The sequence below is a fragment of the Piliocolobus tephrosceles genome, chromosome 4 (assembly GCF_002776525.5).
Source record: "Piliocolobus tephrosceles isolate RC106 chromosome 4, ASM277652v3, whole genome shotgun sequence".
In the NCBI taxonomy this organism is placed as follows: Eukaryota; Metazoa; Chordata; class Mammalia; order Primates; family Cercopithecidae; genus Piliocolobus; species Piliocolobus tephrosceles.
Genome location: NC_045437.1, coordinates 54966999 through 54991328, shown reverse-complemented (window position 1 = coordinate 54991328; position 24330 = coordinate 54966999). Strand labels below are relative to the sequence as shown.

The 24330-nt window shown below is 38.3% G+C and overlaps 1 protein-coding gene across 2 annotated transcripts in view; it reads left to right on the top strand.

The window, feature by feature from the left end:
- Positions 1–779: 779 nt before the first annotated feature.
- Positions 780–24330, top strand: part of RNF180 (ring finger protein 180) — a 220856-nt gene continuing 197305 nt past the window's right edge. For both annotated transcript variants that reach the window (XM_023210426.1, XM_023210425.1), the window contains exon 1: positions 780–887. The gene's annotated coding sequence lies outside the window, so the exon portion shown is untranslated. The remainder of the gene's footprint in view (positions 888–24330) is intronic.

Here is a 24330-nt window from a genome sequence, read left to right as displayed (position 1 = left end):
CCCTCCTAGCTTCCTTTCCTCTCCTCAAGCCAACTAATAAAACTTGTTTTTTATACTCCGAATATTATTTATAGTCGTTTGATCATCTATGAGGCACCTGCAAGTCAACATTTATGGCAAGCGGCCCCCTCACTCCCTAAATAAGCAGTTTTGATTTAGCTCCAGTCATCAACTCACCTCCCAGCTGTAATTTGTCAAGCGTGGTGTCAGTCAGGTGCACTTCAGTGGTTAATCTCCTTGCACACCGGTGGAACTTTAGGCACAAGAAGGTAAGCAACGAAGATAGTGCTACACAAAGGGAAAACTAAATCCAGATAGTGATATACAAAGGGAAAGATAGTGATATACAAAGGGAAAACTAAACCCAGCTTAGAAAGTCCTAGGCATGGGGATGGGTGGCTGGGACGCCGGCCTAAGATTTTAGCAGGGAACAGACCCAGCAGTTCGATGGGATCTCTCAACTCCAGAAAAGGCCGAGTGAGGACAAGGAAGACCACACGGATAATTTCTGTGGCTCTGGTAAGGGGATGACAAGGGAGAAAAACCTTCCCACGGTTCCGTCTGGCCCGCGGCGCTTGTCTGCCTGCGCGAGGTCAAAGCCCGGCGCCGCCCACGCGCAGCTCGGGTGGGAACCCGCAGAGGTGGGGTGAGCAGGGCAGCTGGCGGCGGCGGGCGAGCGCCGGGGCGCCACGTCCTAGGCCGCGGGGTCGGGGCTGTAGGCACAGCTAGAGCGCTTTCCGCGGGGTTTGGCTCCTGTCGCTTCCCGTCTCGCCGAACCGGCATCGCCGCTACAGCCAGAGTCGCAGCAACTCCTCAGAGCCTGGCTGCTGGCGGCCGGGAGCGCCGGGAGGGGGCGCGAAGCCGGAGGCTCCGGGACGTGGACACAGGTAAAGGCCGGCGGGTCGGAGTCGGGCGGAGCGCGGCGGCGGCACCTCTCGGAGGGGCCTGGCCTCGGCCGGGCCCTGCCCAGCCGCGGTGGCCCGGGTCTCCACGTTGGCCCAAGCGGGGACGTGCCAAGGGGCTGGGCTAGGGCTGCCGCTGGCCTGGCCGCCTCTCGCCCGGGCCTCCGGTGAAGCGGCGGCGGCTTAACTTTCGCACCTGAGACTCTCCGAGCGGCCTCGGGGCGCGCCCGCCTGGAGGTTGGAATCACACGGGGTCGAAAAAGCTGAGCCCTAGACGCGAGGCGCCGGAGGCGTGGCGGAGGAGGCCGGGGAGGTTAGGGTGGGTGCCAGGGGGTCCAGTACTGAACACTCTCCAGGTCTGAGATCTGAAACTGCGTCCTGTTTAATTTCGGAGCTTGTGGGGACCACACATCCCCTTCCACGGCCGGTTCCTTCCGCACGGATCCACTTTCCTTTGTCTGGTCCATTTCAGTATTGGCCTCGCAGTTGCTTTTGTTGCAGCCTTGGGTCCGGAGTGTACGACTTTCTACTAGGCAGAGGTCATAAGCTCTGAAATGCATCCGGGCGGAGGTGGGTAGATTGTCCTTTGGTGGGAAATTACTAGTGCTGCTATGAGCACTAACACGTATATACTATCTTGGTTCTTTTTTTTTTTTTTTTTTTTTTTTTTTGAGGTAGTGCTCATTATTTTCTTAGCATCTAATAGTTGTAAGTGCACCTGTGAGAGCTTTCATTAGTTAACTTCAAAGGTGCATTATGCGGACAGGTTGCTATTATCCCATTTTATAGACCAGACTGCTGAGGCACCCAGGAGGAAAAGTGATTATATCAAAACTAAGCAGTGAGTCCTTGTGGAAACTGATTATAACTTGTCTGACTAGAGTTGTCCTTGGTCCAGTTGGTCTCTTAGCCTCAAACAAAATTTAGCGGTCAAGGATGGACGATCTGATGCTCATTGTATTTTTATTTACTAATTGTTAAAATCTTTCTTACAAAATAGAGTCAAATCCTTTCAGACTCCTGTTATATAGTACCCCTAAAAGTGATACTTGAAAGATCATAATCACTCTGGTTTCAAATGAGTGGTATCGTTTGAGTCGTGGAAAGAAGTAAAATTCCGTTGTCTTTTATCTGTCAAACTTTCATCTCCTGTATAAATGTAGTGCCACTGGCAGCCCGAAGATACTTGGTGACAATAGCAGAGACTCTAAATATTTAGTAAGTAGAATCGAGGAGGTGAGCTGTTAGATTTCCCGAAATATTTGAACAGCAAGTTTTTTTCTCATAAAGAATAAAAAATTTAGGAGGATAGTCATTTGAATTATTTTAATGAAAATTATCTCGTAATTGTGTGCGTGTTACGTTGTACTTTATCTCTCTGGAACCATCAAAAATTTAGCAGTTTCCCTAGGGTTTGCTCTTCGTTTTGTCAGTGGTATTTTGTTAGTCTATTTTTCTTCCTCTCTTTCATTTTGTATGTGTTTGGTTTTTCAAATGAAGATTTTTTTCTTCGAAAATTCAAAAAATAATATTGAAAAAAACAAGCTTTCTTTCTTGATAAAATAGACTTAATTAGCACTTTTTTGAGTGTGTCTGAGGACCGACACCAGCCTCTTTAATAAGCACCTCATGAAGCAGGAATTCTTCCAGGCAAGAATGCAATACATTAATCATTTTAATCTATTTCTGTAATATTTTATGACATAGCTACCTGAATAATAATGCTTTTTACTCTTACAATGTCTTTTCATCAAGGAGCATAAAGATTAAAAATTTCGCGGCCAGGCGCGGTGGCTCAAGCCTGTAATCCCAGCACTTTGGGAGGCCGAGACGGGCGGATCACGAGGTCAGGAGATCGAGACCATCCTGGTTAACCCGGTGAAACCCCGTCTCTACTAAAAATACAAAAAACTAGCCGGGCAAGGTGGCGGGCGCCTGTAGTCCCAGCTACTCGGGAGGCTGAGGCAGGAGAATGGCGGGAACCCGGGAGGCGGAGCTTGCAGTGAGCTGAGATCCGGCCACTGCACTCCAGCCCGGGCTACGGAGCGAGACTCCGTCTCAAAAAAAAAAAAAAAAAAAAAATTCGCTTAAATTTTGCTAACTACATAGTACAAGGGGGCAGTATGCTTAGACTTAATTGTTGCTTTCATGGAATAAACACAGTTCTCTCTCCCTTATACCACCTCCATTTGGCCATCTGAAAAAAGGATGGTGATCTGCCCTTCCCTTCATAGGGATATTTGGGGAATTAATGAAGTAATATCTCGAAAGTAGTTTGAACTCCATGGAAGAAAACAGCTTTGTAACTTTGAAATGTGATTGCAGAGTCTTGAAACATTTTCCCTCCTTAAACATGCTGTTGTTTATATTTTTAGAGAGTAGTCATTCCAAGTAGTCACCTCAGGAGGCTAAACACTTATTCCCGTAGTGCTGCTGCCATTCATAATTATTTTGTATATTTTGAAATTTCTAGTCAGTTTACAAGCAAAATAAAAACATTTCATGATAACGTTCATAAACACTTGTTTTTTCTATTTTTTAATCAAAAAGCTAGTTCAGCTTGAGTACCTATTTTCTTTGCTAAATTTGGCAGAATGATTTCTACATGGTTGTAAAACTCAGTTCTACCTTCAAGATTTTACCACTATTAAGGATATTTAAAGGATTGTCCTGATGGCTACGAAGGTAGTTTCAAAAGGGCAGTTTAAAAATAGTTTAAAATAATGACAGACATTATTAGAATAAGTTTACAATCTTCCCAGAAGTCTACTACAAAGGGGACAATGCTTACCTGTGGGCTGAAGTTCTGTGCATATGTGTATGTTTGTATGTAGTCTTTATTGTAACCTATCAATTATTTCTTTTCATCACATTGATTTCTTAGAAATTATGTATTTTACTTACATATTAAATAGAGTACATTAAGTAGATCACATCATACTGGAACAGTGTTAGATTGGGAGTGTATTTCATAGAGAAGTTGGAATTTCACATAAATTTAAATTTAAATCTTTGTAACAATTTTGAATACTAAAATGTGGCTCCATATTGTATGTTTTGAGTGTAATACAGCCGAGGCAATATAGCCTCAAAATATAGAATTGCTATTTTCAAAAAAGTTATGTGTGCAACAGACTTTCCTGACCACACACCAATGTCAAAAGAAAAAATTTTGACCAAGTAGTTTAAATATCAAATTGGCTTTTATTAGCAGTTCTCAAATTGGGTAGCATCTCATTCCATAAAATAGAATGCCATGCCTTAGGCATGGCAGAATAGTTGGTTTTTTGTAAGGTGGGAACAAGGAAACAGAGTAATTTTTAAAAGTCTATTGGTTAACATCAGATTACTTAAGGTTACTTTTAAGTGTTAAAGCAGAAGGGACTACTTATGCCAAGTCAGGTTTACTAACCCCTTTCCTGTTGCAGTGAATCTCCTGTTTTCGGGAAAAACTAGTTTGGTCTTTGACCTACTTCCTTAAAGTTTCAGTTTGATTATGTGGCACTGAGCTTGAGTGACTCCCTTTTGATTTGATCTCTTGGGGCCTAGTGGAGGAGCTCCGCTAAAACAATGTCCTGTTGTAAATTTTTATTTAGCAATTCTATTCTTTCAGTAAGCTTTCACCTAAGTGAGAATGTGACCAAAACTTAGGGCATTAACGCTACTGTCAGTTACTATCATTCTGGGTTTTCAGTCTCAACATGTCACTAATAGGTTAGGTGTCCTCATTATCATAGGTTTCTTTGAGTTTTTATCATATCAGCTGGAGAGAGATCATTGACATTCAGCAGATTGCTGCATGCAGTCATTTAAAACTTTTGAGAGAATGCAGCACACTCGGGAGACTACTGTTATGACTATCAGGAAGATAATACCAAGAGTTTAGAATGTGCTCCTTAATCAAAGTTCCCATGAACCAAACCAACTAAAATTGAACAGATCAAAGAATGAGACAGACAATCCATTCATTTTAACCAAGTAGCCTGTTCTTTAATTTTTTTTTGCAACTGAGTCTCTATAATACTGGAATTTATCCATGTGCAACAATAAGTGTTACCAACTGCGAAGACTCCTCTCTCTTTGACCAGTAGAAATCTAGAGCAATTCTGTTAATATCTAGTATAACTTTAACAAGAGAATTCAAAGAAGTCTTGTGCAGCTATAGCATTGCAGTAGAATCTTCTATAGAGGCTATTGTGAGGGATAAATTCTAATCATTGCTTCATTTGTATTACTTCAAGCCATAGGAAAGCGGACCTAACAAAGCCCATCCAAAAGGGTTAATGCGTCTTGGCAGTGTTCTCTTTAATCTATGATATAGATTAGGAGGAGTGAGCCAGTGTTCCACTTCTGGATTATGGAGTGAAAACTTACCATTAAGATTTTCAGCCCACATTGGCCCTTCATCCTTTACCTGTCAAGGCATGAGGTTGCCTGTATATAAGGTTGGCCACAGAATTATCCACAAATAATGATACACCCTGTGGGTGCACATAACGACTGCTTTCCAGTTCTGTTGTTCATGGATATATTGCTTGGAATGATGGATTTAGCAGTTTCTAGCCAAGAAGCTGAAGCAGCATTTATAGGTTAAAATAACTGTAATATGTTTGCACATAAATCAGTTTGCAAGAAACTCTATTCAGGCTTTTGGTACAATCCTGTCTTATGATACACTCATTTGGACTTGATTCTTGTATCCCATGACTGGATTAAATTAAAACAGGGAGAGAGAACAAGTGGATCTAGAAATCTGACTCTATAACAGGGACCAGTAGTACAATTTGAACAAGCAGTTGTGTTAGGGATGTTTTTAAGTTAGCCACTGAGTGGACTAAAAGATATTTTAAGTTATGTAAAGATTTGGGTTTGGCAGGACAGATCCAACACTCTGTGAAGTTACCTACGGAAGCAACTGGTTGTGACAATATTAACCTGCCAAGCGGAAAAGGCATAAGTAAGGAAAAATTAAGAGGGATAAGTCTTATGATGATGGAGGATCTTTTTCTGATGTCTTGGGGAAAGCCGTCCACAGTGTGAAGTCATCAACTTCTTATCCTGGTTAACCTGATTTTTTAAGGTCTGTGGCTTAAGAAGAGAAGCAAGTGGCATCAGGAGGTGGTCTTTTATGAGGGAGATGTGAATCCAGGGGTCAACACCTTTGAATTTAGCTGCAATGTCTGTAGTCAGGAGCACTTGGTAGGGTCCTTTCTAGGGGATTCAAAAGCAGTCTTTCTTTGATGGCATTTCCAGAACACCCAATCACCAGGATCCAACAAGCCTTTTTGGATCTGTGTCTTGAAAGTCTTCCTTTACCTGTTGGTGATAACTTTTAGCATACTACATTAAGAATGTACAGTATTGGGTCATTTCAACATGGGTCAATTAGGGATATACATTTGGTGTAGTAGCCAAAGATATAGACTGACCAGCAATAATTTCATAAGAAGTTAACTTGTGTTTTCCAGCACTGTTGCTCTGAAGAGTCATAAGAGCCAGAGACAGAATTTTAGGCCAAAGAAGGCTAGTGATTTCAGAGAAGTTGGAAATTCTGAGGTTAAGTATCCCATTAGTTTTATCGACCTTACCAGAGGACTGAGGGGGGTAAGGACAGTGATAATGCTAGACTGTTTATAATAATTTAAGTAGTGCATGAATTACTGTCCAGTAAAATGAGTGGCTCAGTTACTTGAAATGGCATTCAGTATACCCCAGATGTGAAGTACTACTTTTGTTTTACAGTAAGGTCATTGTCAGCCTTTTGACCTGGGAAGGCCTGAGCCCATCCGTAGAACACACAGATTATAACAGGCACATACAGACTATTGCAAGTACATGTTTGGTGGGAGTGGGTGAAGTCTAATTGTACATGTTCAAATGGGCCTAATGGTTGGAGTGAGGGCCGGTCATTCCAGGGGAACATAAAGTGACTTTCTTGGAGTATGAGTTTGCCAGGTTAAATATTGATTTTAAATAGCTTTTATTACTTTATAACAAGTTTCCCACCAAAACTTTTTGATCATTTGATCTATCTTATCAGTACCATTATGGATAAGGGAATGTAAGAGGCATAACAAACACCCCTTAAGTGACCTTTGGAGTACCAAGTAGCTGTCTTGGCCTTCCCAGAACTTGGAAAGGAAATTACAAGAACATCCTTCTCATGCATCCTTCTCATTCCCAAAATTCATTTTAATTTGTAGAGGCCTTCTCCCCCTCCCCCCCAATAACTAATAGCATCTGGTTGTAGAGAGGCAAAGGTAAGTAGCAGGGAGCATGCCTTACTGTTTCCAGCTGTTGGATATAGACAAAAGACCTCACAGAGTTGGGTAACATTTTTGGCACGAACATCAGTTGGGACATTTACCTGATATTCAGCCTCAGTTCTCTTTGTTTGAGCCTCTTTTTTTATAACAGTATCCAGCTTTGGGCATCAGTATCCAGCAAGGAGGTTATCAACTTGTGGGCCACTTTTTGTTGGTATGCCTGAAGGCGTGAGGAAACCTCTTTGCTTCCAAAGTGTTTCAAAATCATGAACCACTTCAAATGCATAGTGACTGTCAGTGTAAATGCTGACAGACTGATTTTTAGATAAAATGCAGGCACAGGTATGTGTGCGAGTATTCCCCAATGCCTGCTTTAATGTACAAAAAAGATTCAAGGTTTTGAATCATTGGGCAATTCTAAAGCAGGAGGCTGGGGGTCGTTTTACTACCCTTTTTCATTCTACAAAGGCTACCTCATGTCCCCCCTCCCCCAGCCCCCACAAGGAATGGGTTTAGGGACTGAATTTTTAGTGAGTTCAATAAGTTGGGATGCTAAGAGTAAACATTTAGGAACCTGTAGATGGCAATATCCAACTAACTCTACTAACATGTTAAATTGTCTCTTAGTTCTGGGCCTGGGGAAATCATGGATAAGCCTAAGTTTATTAGGAGACTTGGATACTTGCAGCACTTAGATCATGTCTTAAATAGTAAATAGTATCTGATGATAAATATAATTTTTCTATGGAGACCTTGTGTCCTTTCTCTGTTAACTGTTAATAGGTAGATGAAATACTCTTAGGATGCCTCCTCAGTGCATGAACAAAGAGGTCATCTATGTATTGCGGGAGAGTTGACCCTCGATACTAGAAGGTGTGTTCAAGTCTTAATGGAGCACTTGAGAGAAGTAGGAGGGGGCTTCAGTGAACCCCTGAGGCATGACTGTCCTGGTACATTATTGATTATTCTAGGTGAAAGCAAATAGATATTGACTATCATGGTCAGTGGGAATGCTAAAAAAAAGACTGAACACAGTTCTACCACTGTGAACTGTTTAGAATTCGGGGGACCTGGGGCAAAAGAGTATTTGGATTTGGAACCACTGGGAAATGAAAAATAATGATCCTGGTAGTGACTCTTAGATCTGGAAAAATTGCCATCCTTGCATCCTTGCCTGTTAGGTTGTTGTCCCTAAGTATACAACAAACTATACAAAAAATAGAATCATATTAACCAAAACTAAATATCCTTGATACCGTATATATTAACCATTTACTTAAGGTTTTTATTTTCTTTTACAGAGATAAATTTTAATTACTTGAATTCCCAGCCAAAGTAGAACCCACCCAATAACATTTAAATGAGAATCATTTTACATGTTTCTTGAATGTATATACAATTTTTATTGTCATATTTTTGTAAATAGCCATTTAATTTCACTATACTTTTATTTATAATTTATTGGGAGAACCCGCTCCCGATGTTTAATGTGGGTTCTTTTCTATTTCCTAGGTGTCTCAGCTGGCTTGAGAAATAAAGGGAAAAAGCACAAGAGAGAGAAATTTAAAGCTGGGTGCCCGGGGGAGACATCACATGTTGGCAGGATCTGTGATGTTCCCAAGTCGAAAAACCAGCAAGTTTTTATTAGTGATTTTCAAAAGGGGAGGGAGTGCACGAGTAGGGTGTGGGTCACAGAGATCACATACTTTACAACGTAATAAAATATCACAAAGCAAATGGAGGCAGGGCGAGATCACAGGACCACCTGATGGGGCGAAATTAAAATTGCGAATGAAGTTTCCACAGGCATTGTCATTGATAACATCTTATCAGGAAACAGAGTTTGAGAGTAGACAGCCTGTCTGACCAAAATTTATTAGGCGGGAATTTTCCTCGTCCTAATAAGCCTCGGAGCTACAGGAGACCGGGGCTTATTTCATCCCTTCGCGTCAACCATAAAAGATAGCACGCCTTAAAGGGGCCTTCTATAAGCCTACCTTCAGGGCGCATTCCCTTTCTCAGGGATGTTCCTTGCTGAGAAAAAGAATTCAGCGATATTTCTCCTATTTGCTTTTGAAAGAGGAGAAATATAGCTGTGTTCTGTCTGGCTCACCAGCGGCCAGTTCAAAGTTAACTGCGAACATCGCTGTTATCCTGTTCTTTTTTTTAAGATGCCCAGATTTCATATTGTTCAAACACACATGCTCTACAGTTTGTGCAGTTGACACAGTCATCACAGGGACCTGAGGTGACGTTCATCCTCCTCAGTTTATGAAGAAGATGACAGGATTAAGAGATTAAAGACAGGCATAGAAAATCACAAGGGATAAGTGTCTGTGAAATCTTCACAGTTTATGTTCAGAGATTGCAGTAAATACAGGCATAAGAAATTATACAAATATTAATTTGGGGAACTAATAAATGTCCATGAAATCTTCACAATATATCTTCTTCTGCTGTGGCTTCAGCCAGTCCCTCCGTTCGGGCTCCCTGACTTCCTGCAACAATAATTGACACATTTTTGACACATATATTGTACATATTTGGGGGTACAGTACTAATACATGTACATGTTGTATGATGATTAAATCAAGGTATTTATTACCTCAAAGATTTGTCATTTCTTTATGGTGAGAACATTCAAAATTCTCTCTTCTTGGTTATTTTGAAATATATGCAATATAATATCATTAACTATAGTCACCTTGCTATGCAGTAGACCACCAAAACTTATTCCTTATACGTAACTGCAAGTTTGTACCTATTGACCAATCTCTCTCCCTCTCCCTTTCCCTTTTCCCTTTCCCTTTTCCCTTTCCCTTTTCCCTCTCTCCCCTTTTCTACTTCCCAAATTCTGGTGACTGCTGTTCTCTCTACCTCTATGACATCAACTTTTTTTTTTTTTTTGAGATGGAGTCTCAGTCAGTCACCCAGGTTTAAGTGCAATAGCATGATCTTGGCTCACTGCAACCTCTGCCTCCCGGGTTCAAGCGATTCTCCTGCCTCACCCTCCTGAGTAGCTGGGATTATAGGCATGTGCCACCACGCCCAGCTAGTGTTTGTATTTTTAGTAAAGATAGGGTTTCACCATGTTGGTCAGGCTGTTCTTGAACACCTGACCTCGTAATCCTCCTGTCTTGGCCTCCCAAATTGCTGGGATTACAGGCATGAACCAGTGCGCCCAGCCTGACATCAACTGTTTTTGGTTGCACATGAGTTTGATTATGCAGATTTTGTCTTTCTGTGCCTGGTTTATTTCACTTAATATAACGTCCTCCAGACTCATCCATGTTGCCACAAATGGCAGGACTTCATGCCTTTTTTTTGACTGAATGGTGTTCCATTGTGTATATATACCACATTTTCTTTATCCATTCATTCTTTGATGGACACTTAGATTGATTCCGTATCTTGGGTATTGTGAATAGTACTGTAATAAACATGAGAGTGCTGATGTCTCTTCAGCATACTGATTTCATTTCCTTTGGATATATACCCAGTAGTGGGATTGCTGGATCATGTTGTAGTTCATCATTAATTTTTGAGGAACTTCCATACTGTCTTCAATAATGGCTGGACAAATTTACATTCCCACCAACAGTATATAAGAATTCCTCGTTCTTCATATACATTCCAGCATTTTTTTTTTTTTGTCTTTTCAATAATAGCCATTCTAATTGGGGTAAGATGATATCTCATTGTGGTTTTAATTTACATTTATATTTCCCAAACTGTGATCGTTGAGCATTTTATCATATACCCGTTGGCCATTTATATGTCTTCTTTTGACATCTATTCAGGTCTTTTGCCCATTTTTGGTCAGATTATTATTTTGCTATTGAGTTAAGTTCCTTGTATCTTCTGGATATTAACTCAGATGCATAGTTTGCAAATATTTTTCCCATTCTATAGGTTCTCTTTATCGATTGTGTCCTTTGGTGTGCAGAAACTTTTTAGTTAAATATAATCCTGCTTGTCTATTTTTGTTTCTGTTGCCTGTGTTTTTGAGGTCTTATCCAAAAAAATCGTTGCTTAGACCAAGGTCATAAAGCATTTCCCTCATGTTTTCTTCTGGTAGTTTTATAGGTTCAGGTTTTACATTTAAGTCTTTAATCCAGTTCCTTTTTTTTTTTTTTCGATGGAGTTTCACTTTTGTTGCCCAGGCTGGAGTGCAGTGGCATGAACTTGGCTCACTGCACCTCTGCCTCCCAGGTTCAAGTGATTCTCCTGCCTCAGCCTCCCAAATAGCTGGGATTGCAGGCATGTGCCCACCACACCTGGCTAATTTTGTATTTTTAGTAAAGAAGGGATTTCTCCATGTTGGTCAGGCTGGTCTTGAACTCATGACCTCAGGTGATCTGCCTGCCTCAGACTCCCAGAGTGCTGGGATTACAGGCATGAGCCACTGCACCTGGCCAATCCATTTCCATTTTGAGGTGATTTTTTTTTTTTTATATGGTAGAAGACAGGGGTTTAGTTTGTTCTTCTACATGTGGATATTCAGTTTTTCCAGTATCATTTATTTAAGTTACAGTCCTTTTCCTAACATGTGCTTATTATACCTTTATCAAAAATCAGTTGGTTGTGTGTGGATTTATTTCTGTGTTCTCAATTCTCTTCCATTGGCCTTTCTATTTTTATAGCAGTACCATGCCATTTTGATTACTATAGTTTTGTAGTATATTTTGAAGTCAGATAATATGATCTCCAGCTTTATTCTTTTTGCTCAATATTACTTTGGCTATTTGGGGTCTCTTGTGGTTCTGTGTGAATTTCAGAATTTTTTTCATTGCTTTGAAAAATGTGATTGGTATTTTTATAGGGATTGCATTAAATCTGTAGGTTGCCTTGAGTAGTGTGTACATTTTAACAATTAATCTAATTCATGAACACAGAATATCTTTCTTTACATTTGCATCCTATTCAAATTCTTTTATCGATATTTTATAACTTTTACAATAGATATCTTTCACATGCTTGGTTAAATTTATTTCCAGATATCTAATTTTTTGTAGTTACTCTAAATGAGATTGCATTCTTGGTTTCTTTTTCAGATAATTCTCTATTGGCACATAGAAATGCTACTGAATTTATATATTGATTTTGTATCTTACAACTTTACTGAATTTGGTAATTAGTTCTAACAGTTTTTTGATGGGACTCTTTAGGATTTTATAAATCCTGGAAAATTTTGAAAAGAATTGGTATTAGTCTTGAAATGTTTGATAGAATTCAGCAGTGAAGCCATCACATCCTGGGCTTTTACTTTGATGGGAGACTTTTTTTTTTTTTTATTATACTTTAAGTTCTAGGGTACATGTGCATAACAAGCAGGTTTGTTACATATGTATATCTGTGCCATGTTGGTGTGCTGCACCCATCAACTCGTCAGCACCCTTTATTACTGATTCAATCTCCTCATTTATTATTGGTCTTAATGTAAAGGTTTTCTAGTTCTTCATAGTTCAATCTTGGTAAGTTGTACGTATCTAGGAATTTGTCAATTTCTTTTCAGTTTTCCTATTGGTAGGTGTATAGTTTTCATAATATTTTCCTTTGTATTTCTGTAGTATCATTTGTAATATCCACCTTTTCAGTTATAATTTTATTTGAGCCTCCTATCTTCTTTTTCTTACAAGTTTTGTCAAGTTTGTTTATCTTTCCAGAAAACCAGCTCTGTTGTGCTGATCTTTTATATTGTTCTTTTTAATCTCTTCACGAAAAAGTCCCTTTTTGTGGGGAATGCCAGGTACCTCTAGTCAGCCATCTTGGTGACATCACTATTAACAAGGTGTTTTCTTGTTTTCTTAGATTTTAGAAAATGGTTGAGAAATGATGGCTGAGTTTCATAAAAAGGCTGGCTGAGGAAATTGGAACTCCTGGGGTTTTTAAATCTTGATAAATTTTTCCATAGCAAGCAGAAATACTGGAGAATATTCTGTTAGTAATTGAACTGTCCTTACGTTCTATAATCTCTTTACCTGATTAGTTCACTGATGGTTCGATATCTGGAAAACCTTAGAAACAGCCACAGCTGTTTAAAAGCAGCTTTAAAACATCCTTGATAAAATTGCTGAAATAAACAGTGAGGCTTGTTCTGAATGAGAATTGCCTAGCCTATTCAGAAACCTATTGAAAAAATGTATCCTAGAGGCCAAAATTGATGTATGGACACATATTTTGGGCAGCAAGGAATGAATAGAATAGATCTGTGAGCCAATGGTATTATAGGTAAATTGGGGGCTGTCTACTCAAAGTTTGTTTAATAGAGTTAGAAATTAACTGCATGAGGAGAAGTTCTATCTTTCTGGCCAAATTTTGCTTAGATCTTTGGTTTCAAGGTGGAATTTGTTATTTCCCAGACTGTTTTCTGATGATATGTAAAGTGTATAATAGGTATGTGTATAGCTACATGTGTCTGACTTAGAACTAATAAGGCTGTAGAGTCAGAAATAAAGCTTTCTCTGCTCAGGTCAAACATTATACTTACTGCTAGCCAAACAACCTTACACTTTCCCAACTTAGTGTTTTGGCTTATTTATTTTCCTTGTTTTAGATGTCCATATCTCTTCATTCTACTTGGCTAATGCTGTTTAAATCCCCTCTATACTTTAAGACCCAACTGGAAGACTACTCTCTTCACAAAGCTTTCCCTGACTCCCTAATTCTTGTTTCTTGCCCTTAGTTTATCTAGTACTGCTTAATTGCTAGCTATTTTCTGTGTTCCTAATTATTTCACTTATTTTGGCCATGAGTTTGTTCTCTATCTAGATTTTTTTCAAAGGCATAAATTATGCTATATATATATATATATTTTTTTTCTTTCTTGAATCATACATAATACCTAGAACAGTGGTTAACAGTGGTATAGATCAGCTTATAAGATTAGATCTACAGAAGAAATTTATTACTCTGATATTCTGGTATAAAGCATAATTTATACTTAGTAATGTCAGTCAGTGTTCTGGTAGAAAATAGATGACATATTCAAATGAGGTAACCGAGATGAGTTTAATTTACATAGGTGTCTCTAGGTTAAAATAAACCAACAATGGATGGTGAAGCACCCCAAGACTAGCAATAGTGAGAGTCATTATCATCCCTAGGCCTGAAGAGGCAAGAGAAGGACCATTACTGAAACCCACATGGAAACTATGTAGAAAAGGCTGCCTGGGGCTGGGCGTGGTGGCTCACGCCTGTAATCTCAACACTTTGGGAGGCTGAGGCGGGCGGATAATGAGGTCAGAAGATCGAGACCATCCTGACTAACATAGTGAAACCCGTCTCTACTAAAAATACAAAAATTAGCTGGGCATGGCGGCATGTGCCTGTAAGCCCAGCTACTCTAGGAGGCTGAGGCAGGAGAGTTGCTTGAACCAGGGAGTCGGAGGTTGCAGTGAGCTGAGATCACACTACTGCACTCCACCCTGGTGACAGAGCTAGACTCTGTCTCAAAAAGAAAAAAAAAAAAAAAAAAAAGAAAAGGCTTCCTGACAAGAACTCTGGCCTTTCTGTGATCTGACAGGGGAACACCAGAGGGAATACATATCCCCAGCCTCACACTTGTAGTCCTTTCATCTCCACCTGAAACTTTCCACTGGCAGACAATATTGGAAGCCAAAAGGCCAGAGAGCCTTGTTGTAGCAGTCCAAAAGTCAACCTCCTAGGAGTTAGAGGAAAGTTAAGAAAGTAAAGAGTAGACTCTGGAATGTGGAGCAAGGAATATCCAGCACTGTAATCGTATCAAGAGAGTGTTTCAGTTACAGTTAATGTTTTATGCCTTTTTGTGCTGTTTTTATTTCTTGAAAGGCACCTATGTTTTTCTGGTCTAATTCAGTTACTAACATCCAAGAACATGGTATGATTGATACATTGCATATGAAATACAGCTACTGTCCCCTTTTCTTGTGGTATTAACTTGTGTAGTATTGTTAAATGTGTCTTCTTAATTTGTTTTTTTATATTTTTCCATTGCTTGTAGAGTGCATAGGTAGAATACATGGAACTGTCCACATAGCCATTACCATTCAACTACATGGTTGAATGGTACCTTCACCATTCCAACTACATGTTTTTTCTTAATCAGGATTGCTCATTTTTTTGTGTCATTTTCGTAGACAAGTGGTTTTCAGTCTTGTTGTGTATATGGTCCTCAATGTAGACATTTTGATTCAAGCAGGTTTAAGATGAGGCCTGAGCGTCTATTCTTTAAAAAAAAAAAAACCTTTCAGATATTTCAGATGCACAGTAAATGAGAACTGCTTGCACAGGTAATCATTTTGACCCAAGTGTTGTTGCTGCTCCTTCCACACTCCCCAGTATATATCATACTTTTTAGTAACCAAGGCTTAAACGGAAATCTAATGCTGCCTTATGTGCTCTTCAAAGCAAATGTTTTATATTTTTCATATTCACAAATACTTATGATATGGGATAGAAAATATGTGGTTTGCAGATTCCTAATAAAACAAATAAAAAAATTTTAAATAAAATATTTCAAATTTACAATATAGAGAATAATATACTGAACATCTGTGTGTTCTCACCACTTAGCATTAGAAAATATTAACATTTTACTATTTTTCCTTTTTTGTTTTAGAAATAAAAATACAGATAAAATTTAAGCCTCCTTTTATTTCTTCTAGAGGTTACCATTCTAAACTTGGTATCTGTCATTCCTATGCATGTTCCTATGCTTTTGCTACACATGCATGTATCAATAAACAAAATATTACTTTGTTTTACGTGCTTTAAAACTTTTCATAACTCTTACTGTGCTGTTATTCTTTAATGTGTATATTTCTGCAGCCTTTTTACTTAAAATAACTTTGATTTTTTCCTAGATACATATAGCTTTATTATTTTTTATTGCAATGTAGTATTCCGTTGTATGAATGAACAAATATTTATCAAATCAATGGATGCACATTTGGGTTGTTCCCAGTTTTTTATATTATTGCAAAGTGTTGCTAAAATGAACATTCCCATATGATATGTTTCCTTATTCATATACAAACCTAGAAGTAGAACTGCACATCCACAGATAGACATATTTTATTTTACCAGACCTTACCAAATTGCTTTCCAAAATGGTTGTGCCTAGTTATACCTCCCCGTAGCAGTTTTTGAGATTCTTGTTGCTCCGTATCATTTTTATAGTTGGTATTGTAAGACTTTTTAATTTTTCCCAGTGTGATGGGTATGAACTGGAACCTTGTTTTATTTTTCATTTAACTGATTTCTGGTGAGGTTGAACACTTTTTATGTAATTGTTGGTCATTTGGGTTTCCTCCCCTAGTAACTGCACTTCCACACTCCTTGTTCATTTTTCTGCTGGATATTTTTCTTTTAAAAAAATTGTAGAATTAATTGTAGCTATTAACCATTTGCTTATATTTGCAGATTTCTTCTTCCAGTCTGTGGGTTGTCATTAATTTTTTCTTTTCTTATACTGAAGTTAAAATTTTATCAGTGTATCACTTTGCCACTTTATTCTACTCTGTTTTTTGAAACATGACCCAGCCTATAGTCACAACTTTGAGCTCAAGGTTTGCAGCTTTCTATAATATCTTACTTTCAAAAAGTGTTTGTAGAGAAGGCAGGGTATAAATAAATAGATGAGTAAGTAAACATGCCATACAGTTTCTCATTAAAATTTATGTAAAATTATGAATTTTTAAAAAATTATATGAGGGAGTCTCCTCGTTCAGAAATGGCAGCTAGCAGCCTCCACTGTACCCTTTTCTCATTTTTCATTAAGTTCCTATGAAGATGTAGAATAAAATCAAAATTTACCACAAAACCAAAATTTAAAAACTTCAAAAACACAGAAAGCAGGAGGCAGTACCTTAATTAAGAAGCATTTGGTCTTAGGTTGAGAGGAATTTTTCTACTTTAGCGCCTGCATACCCCACCCTTGCCTCAAGATATAAACAACCTGATAAATACAGGCTAAAAGGCATTATTCTTCCCCTGTAGTCAGTTCCTTCATAGAACTCTACCAGCGGCAAAATGGGAAGACATCCCTTTTCGCCTCTCAGATACTACTCTGTGAGGCAAAAACTGCTGAATTTCTTTCATTTCCTGTGTTCCCAGCAAATTTCAGGAAGTAACTAGACAGAAGGGGAATTTGTTGTGGTGTGGTAGGGTTCTCTAGAGGGACAGAACTCGTAGGATAGATGTATATATGATGGGGATTTTATTAAGGAGAATTGACTCACACGATCACAAGGCCATCCGCAAGCTGAGGAGCAAGGAAGCCAGTCTGGGTCCCAAAACCTCAAAAGTAGGGAAGCCAGCAATGCAGCCTTCAGTCTGTCGCTGAAGGCTTGAGAACCCATGGCAAACCACTGGTATAGGTCTAAGAGTCCGAAAGCTGAAGAACTTGGATTCTGATGTTCGAGGGTAGGAAGTATCCAGCACGCGAAAAAGATGAAGGCTGGATGACTCAGCAAGTCTGCTCCTTCCACGTTCTTCTGCCTGCTTTATTCTAGCCTCACTGACAGCTGATTAGATGGTGCAACCCAAATTAAGGGTGAGTCTGTCTACCTTTCCCAGTCCACTGACTGAAATGTTAATCTCCTTTGGCAACACCCTCACAGACACACCCAGGAACAATACTTTGCATCCTACAGTCCAATCAAGTTGACACTCAGTATTAACTATCACACATAGGTACCGCAAAGCATTGGCGGATCTGACACAAAAAGACCCCTGTTGATTATGTGTGGTAACAATGGCAATTACAGTTTTTTAAAAGGGTTTCCTCTCCCAGAAAAATAGGTAGGCAATAAAGGGTATTGAAAAATGCCCTCTCTGAAGAATATTGAACTAAAAATCAGGTAGTAAAGGCCTGTTAAGGATAGGTGAAGAGGACTGAGTGCTTTATATGTCAGCAGCCTTTGCCTAGATAGGAACAGATGGGCAGAAAAGTGATCATGGGTAGTTTCCCTCAGTGTGTCTGTCTGACACCAAAGTTTGGGCAGATCTCTCTGTAATCTCCCGGTGTGTACGAAGAAAAAGAAATAAAGCAGCCTGAAATGAAACCTCTGAAATACTGTGGAACGAGGGAAGATTTATTATTCAAAATAATTGTAATAAAACATTAATTTCAATAATTTGATAGTGGTTTATGAACACCATGTTTTATATCAGTAGTGCTCAAACTGTCGTTTCAGGGACTCTGCAAATAGTGAAATATTTAACCCCTTAATTTATTTGGTCAGGTTGACATTTTGGGGTTCCTTGTAAGATTTTGTATGAGGGAAAAGTGCAACTGCTGCTTTCTTAATATGATTCACAAAAAAAAAAATTTTTTTAAAGAAATTTCACAAAATGAATCAATCCAATTGGATTAGAAGATCTTCACTGATCACCATTAAATATTTCATTTTGAAACTAGGGGTGTTGAATTTACTGAGAGTCTTGAGTAACTTCAGAATGTAGGAAACATTAGTGTCTGGAAACATTTAAAGAAAACAAGCTAAATTGCATACTTCAGGAGCCTCCAAGGGCCTCAGTGAATGAGAAGACAGAAGAAACAACTGGGACAGCTTGGCTGTTTTAGTATTATAACCTAAATCTTTATCTTAGTGTAAGATCTAAGAGTATCACTGAATTTCAGGGAGATCCATGCTGAAGAACTATATAGAACAGTTTTCTCCAGAGGCATTTGCTGCCAGATAGTAGTAAGTTTATAGGAGAATAAGTGATAGCAAATTGGGTGTGTCTTGATGCAGATTCCATACTCCCAAAGAAAGGGAGAAAAGTACACAAAAGCAAAGAAAAAGTTTAAAAGTAAAGAAGGCCGCCAATATTCATATGGCAAGATAGTAGTGTGTGCAGTTTTTGCAGACCCTGTCAATGTATTGGACCCTGTTTTATTTTTAGAATGGCTAAAGGAGAGTACTTCCGATGTCACCCAAAAGGTGATCAAGACTGAATGTAGATCTTGACATTCCACCTTGGAGCTAGTTGCTGCTTCCGTGCCTTACCTTCTGCTACTGTAGCCAGCTAAGGTGCCAGCAGGTTGGGGAGGACAACCAGTGATGTTTGTTGCATTCTCCATTCCAGTATGTGCCCATCAGCTTAGAATTCTGTCAGAACTTCAATGCATCTCGCTCTTCTCATCCTTAGAAATCTCAATACTACAAAATAAGAACATCTTCCTCACAAAGTGGTGGGAATAATTTGAGAAGTCACTTAACTTCTAGGACTCAGTTTCCTCATCTATAAAATGGAGTTAACAGTCCCTACCTCATAGGAATATCTTGATGATTAAGGGAACTAATGCCACTTAATAAGTACTACACTAAAAAATTATAGCTAGTTTTAAAAATAATATTAATGCTTTGATTTCATGTTTTATATGTGGAAATTTTAGTTTTAAATATATGGAGGATATACCACTTTCTGGCCTATTGCCTATTAAAAAGGGAGAAAGTATAACTTTTTTTTTTTTTTTTTTGACACAGTCTCTCTCTCTCTTGCCCAAGCTGGAGTGCTGTGGCACTATCTTGTCTCACTGCAACCTCAATCACCCTGGTTCAATCAATTCTCATGTTTCAACCTCTTGAGTAGCTGAGATGACAGGTGTGCGCCACCACACTTGGCTAATTTTTGTATTTTTAGTAGAGATAAGGTTTCACCATATTGGCCAGACTTGTCTTGAACTCTTGGCCTCAAGTGATCTGCCTGCCTTGGGCTCTGAAAATGCTGGGATTACAGGCATGAGCCACCGCGACCAGTCAGAAAGTATACATTTTTTGATGGATAGTTTCATAAACAGCATAGTAACATATAGTCATCAAACCACATATCATGTCCTGAAACTCAGACTGTGTTCTTTAATGGATTTTCTAAAACATCAATCTCTATAATAGCTTTATTAGGCTGAATTGGGCACCCCCAAATTCATGTGTTGAAGGCCTAATTCCTAGTACCTCAGAACATGACTGTATTTGGAGGGTAGGGATTTTAAATAGGTGATTAAGTTAAAATCAGTTTGTTAGTGTGGGCCCTGATCCGATCTGACTGGTGTCCTTGTACATAGAACAAATTTGGGCACATAAAGACCTACTGGGTATATGTTCCTACAGAAGAAAGATCATGTGAGGACACATTGAGAAGACAGCCATCTGCAACCCAAGGAGAGAGGTCACAGAAGAAACCAAACCTGCTGATGTCTTGATTTTTGGCTTCTAGTCTCCAGAGCTGTGAGACGATAAGTTTCTGTTGTTTCAACTACCAGTCTGTGGTACTTTGTTATAGTAGTCCTAGCAAACTCATACAGTTGTCCTGTTTTTAGTGATTTTGGTTTGATCTTTGAGTGTAAGTGGTAACAGCCTTATTTGCCCATTATAAGGTGCTTTATTATCTTTTTTTTCTAATTGTTTTAGCATCTATTGATGGTTTTATCTAGATCCATTATTTCATCGGGGTCAAAAATGGTTATTTTAATATAATCACCCTTCATTTTTTTAGCACTGTGCTTCTATACTGAAGAATTTTTGTTCACCAACTATTTGGTTACTGTGAAATTGTCTGTATTACAAAGGTACAGTAAATGCTTGATTGGATTCTTTCTCTTTTTAAATTCATTTTAAAATTCTGACATCCTCCATATCACCTGAGAATCCTAAATTTCAGGTTTGGGGATTTGAATTTATACTATTAGGGTGAGCCAAAGACTTCCAAACTGAGAAATTTATATAAAGTATCCCTGGGCTGGTGATACCTTTGGAACACCTGGCAGATACGGTGTGAAACTCTGTTTCCAGGAGGGACAGGTTCTCAAGGTCCCATGCTAGAGAACTTTATCATGATAAAGCTAGAAGCTTTATCATGCTCTCATGATAAAGGTAAGTTCATTTCCCAAGCTGCAAAATCCATGAGGAAATGAATGAGAGTTAATATATCCCCAGAAAATTTAGGTAAACCCAGATCTCAGTCTTTGGTCTTTTCTCTGTCCATACTCACAAACTTGTAGATATCATTTATTTTCATGGCTTTAGAGAACCATTCCAAATTTAAATCTTTTGTTCAGAGATCTTATACCTAAGTACGTCACTAACCAAACTCCTAACTGTCCTTTCTGCTTCACTGGCAGCCTTTCCCATACCCATTGTTGGCAGTTTCATCTTTACAGTTACTTATGACAAAGAATTTGGAGATCCTTAGCTCCTTGTAGACTCAACTGTACATCCAATCTGTCTGGAAATCATCTCTGCTTTACTTTCAGTATATATCTAGAATTTGACCATAACTTAACACCTTCACTGCTATCACCTTAATCTAACTTTTGGCTATATTCCTGTAGCAGCATTTTTCATCATAATAGGGTTTGTCTGGTAGAAGAGTTAGTTGGTACTTTTCATAAACAAAGTCCTGTTTTACCCTCAGAAAGTTTTATTTAAAAATAAATATAATAATTCATTTTAAAAGTACTGCTTTATCTCATTTTCTTTATGTAATTATGAGTAAATTAAGAGTTTACTAGGGAAAGGGCAGAAGCTTATAGAAGTGTATTGTATACTAGGACAAGTATTTTGATTCAACCAGAATTATATGAGTATGTAAATCATAATTTAGTTTCTAATTAGGTTTTTTCCCCATGTAATTCAACCTAATGTACTTAAACATTGGTTTGGCTCTTAGGTGAATTTAAATGAAATAAAGAATGTGGTTTGTACCTGATATGTTTGAATTTCCTTTCAATGCCCAAAGAGAGAACAGTAGCTCTAATTGCCATAAATTCATTTCAGCAAGATATATACTCACACACAAGACTGTCTCTGTTATTGAGGGGGTCTACAAAAACTTGAGCTACTGCTTATGCCCTTTCTCTGGGAGCTTACAAGTAGAGGAAGAATCAGATGTACACATTAGTGTGGTATCTGGTAACTCAAAGACATAAGTACTACACAAAGGCATAGGTAACAGATGAATGAAGGTATCAGATGAACAAAGATAAAAGCTGTTTAGGAACAGAGCAAACAAAAGTTCTAGAAATGTAAAACTCTCTTTTGGGGAAGATGGGGGGATAAATAAGTAAACAAGCCCAAATTTCTCGGCTTCCCAAGCAGTGCTTTATTGGTCAGGGTTTTATCTGCTAGGAGATACCTCGGTTTTTTTTTTTTTTCCTCCATTATCTGGCAATTTTTTGGAGCCATATCTTTTGGGTAACCTTGTATACTTGCGTCTGTATCAAACAAAATGTCTCTGTGTGTGACAATTCCTCCTGCCCTGAAGTAACAATGATTTTGAAGCCAAGTCAATGTGCTTGTCTATCATCTGAATCCTTTCTTGATTGCTGATACATCAAGAAGAATATATGTATCTAGTAAGAGTATGGCAAATTAGACAAATACTTACTATCCGCATTTGGTTAAAACAATGCTTTATGTCATATTAATATATTTCACATAAGGAAAATATGTTTTAGCCCATATTTCCCCTTCTAAGAAGTCAACCTGAGAAGCAGTTGGGGGAAGAAGGCTCCATTTGAGTTCAGGCTCAAGTCTTTATTTAGATATTTTCCTTTGAGAACCCTGACAATTTTTGCCTGTTCTCTCCCAGTCAACTGGCTTAGAACCCCTCTCACCCTCTCATATGCTTTCATAGCACATGTCTTTGTTATTCTTTATGTTCTGTGACAAAATAATAGTTTCTCAGCAAATACTTACTGAATATTAACTGAAAAGAAATTTCCTGATTTTATTTTCTTCTCTACTGTATCTTTATGGTCCAATCAGAAATATTATTGGCACCTTTATTAAAATTGTATTTAGATGTATCATGTCCTGGATTGCTCAAGAATCTCCAAAAATAATGAAAACTCTTCTTTGGAACCAGAACTTGTGTATTCATCATATGGTGATTTCTGAAAGTCCCATATCAATACTGACATGCACACACCATTTTGAAAAGTGTATTTCAGCATTTTGTACAATTCTCTTAATTCTGCATGCAATTTCTACCTTTCATATACTTCTCCCATAAGAAAGTACTATGTAAAAAGTCAGTGAATATATGGGTCCTGTTTATTATTACTTTCATTCGTCTTTAAAATTTATTCTTTTGTGAAAGAGAGGTAGCAATTAAAATGGGCAGAACTAATCAGAACACATGTCTGCATTTCTTCAGTAATATTTTATAATTCTTGAAGGTGTCACTTGGATTGAAAGACTGCAGTGGGCATTTAAGAATAAGTGCCTGAGATATGTTTGTAAGAAAAAGGAAAGGGAAAATGAGTCAGTTTACAAGAATAAAGTGCTATTCAACTTTAATTGAAGTGTGTGACTTAAGAACCTATGGGACAAGATATGAAGTACTGGTAGCAAGTACAATGCCAAATTCATATTACTTTTTGTCATTAAGGTTGTTTATTATGCATTGGACTATGCCTAACTCAACAAACCCAGAGAAGATAGAAGAGAAGTAGAGATAAGGAAGGTGAGAGGTGGCTAGATGGAGATGGGAAAAATACTTATAGATGCGAACACCAAATTATATGCAGAACCATTGAAACTGTTGAAGTTGACTTTATCATGTTCAAACACAGAAGTATGTAACACCAACAATTATTTGAGAAGATGGTGGTCTCTCTCTCTGTAATTTGTGTTGGACAGTTTGAGTTAATAAATTAGCAGTTTCAAATGCAGTTTTCATTAATGCAGCATAGAATTATAAAATGACAGTTTAGAAATCACCTGACATAGTCTGTTTGTGTAGATGAAGTATCTGATATCTTTCACAAAGATTGAACAGTAATATGAGAGGGATCCTGGATTACAAACTCTGTCACCAAATAATACTGGTACTTGAAATATTCATTGAACTAAGTAAGGCACATACATTCCATCGGCATCTGGCCATAACTGTGAGAAGCTGTTTTAATTTCTACTTAACATAGGATTACTTTTTGTGTCCTAAGGTATTCTTAAATGATTCACAAACAGATTTGGTGATTGTCTGGTGTTTTGCAAACTCAGCTATTTTATGTTTTTGCAGTATTTCACAGATCATTGACTATAGTGTTGCTAGCATTTCTTTGCTGTGGCCTGCTTGGATTTGGACTCCTTTTATTTCAGTTCTTCCGTACTGAACAATAGACGTCAAGAAGATTCAGTATCAGTAGGGCGAGCTGACATGTAATCAGTTTT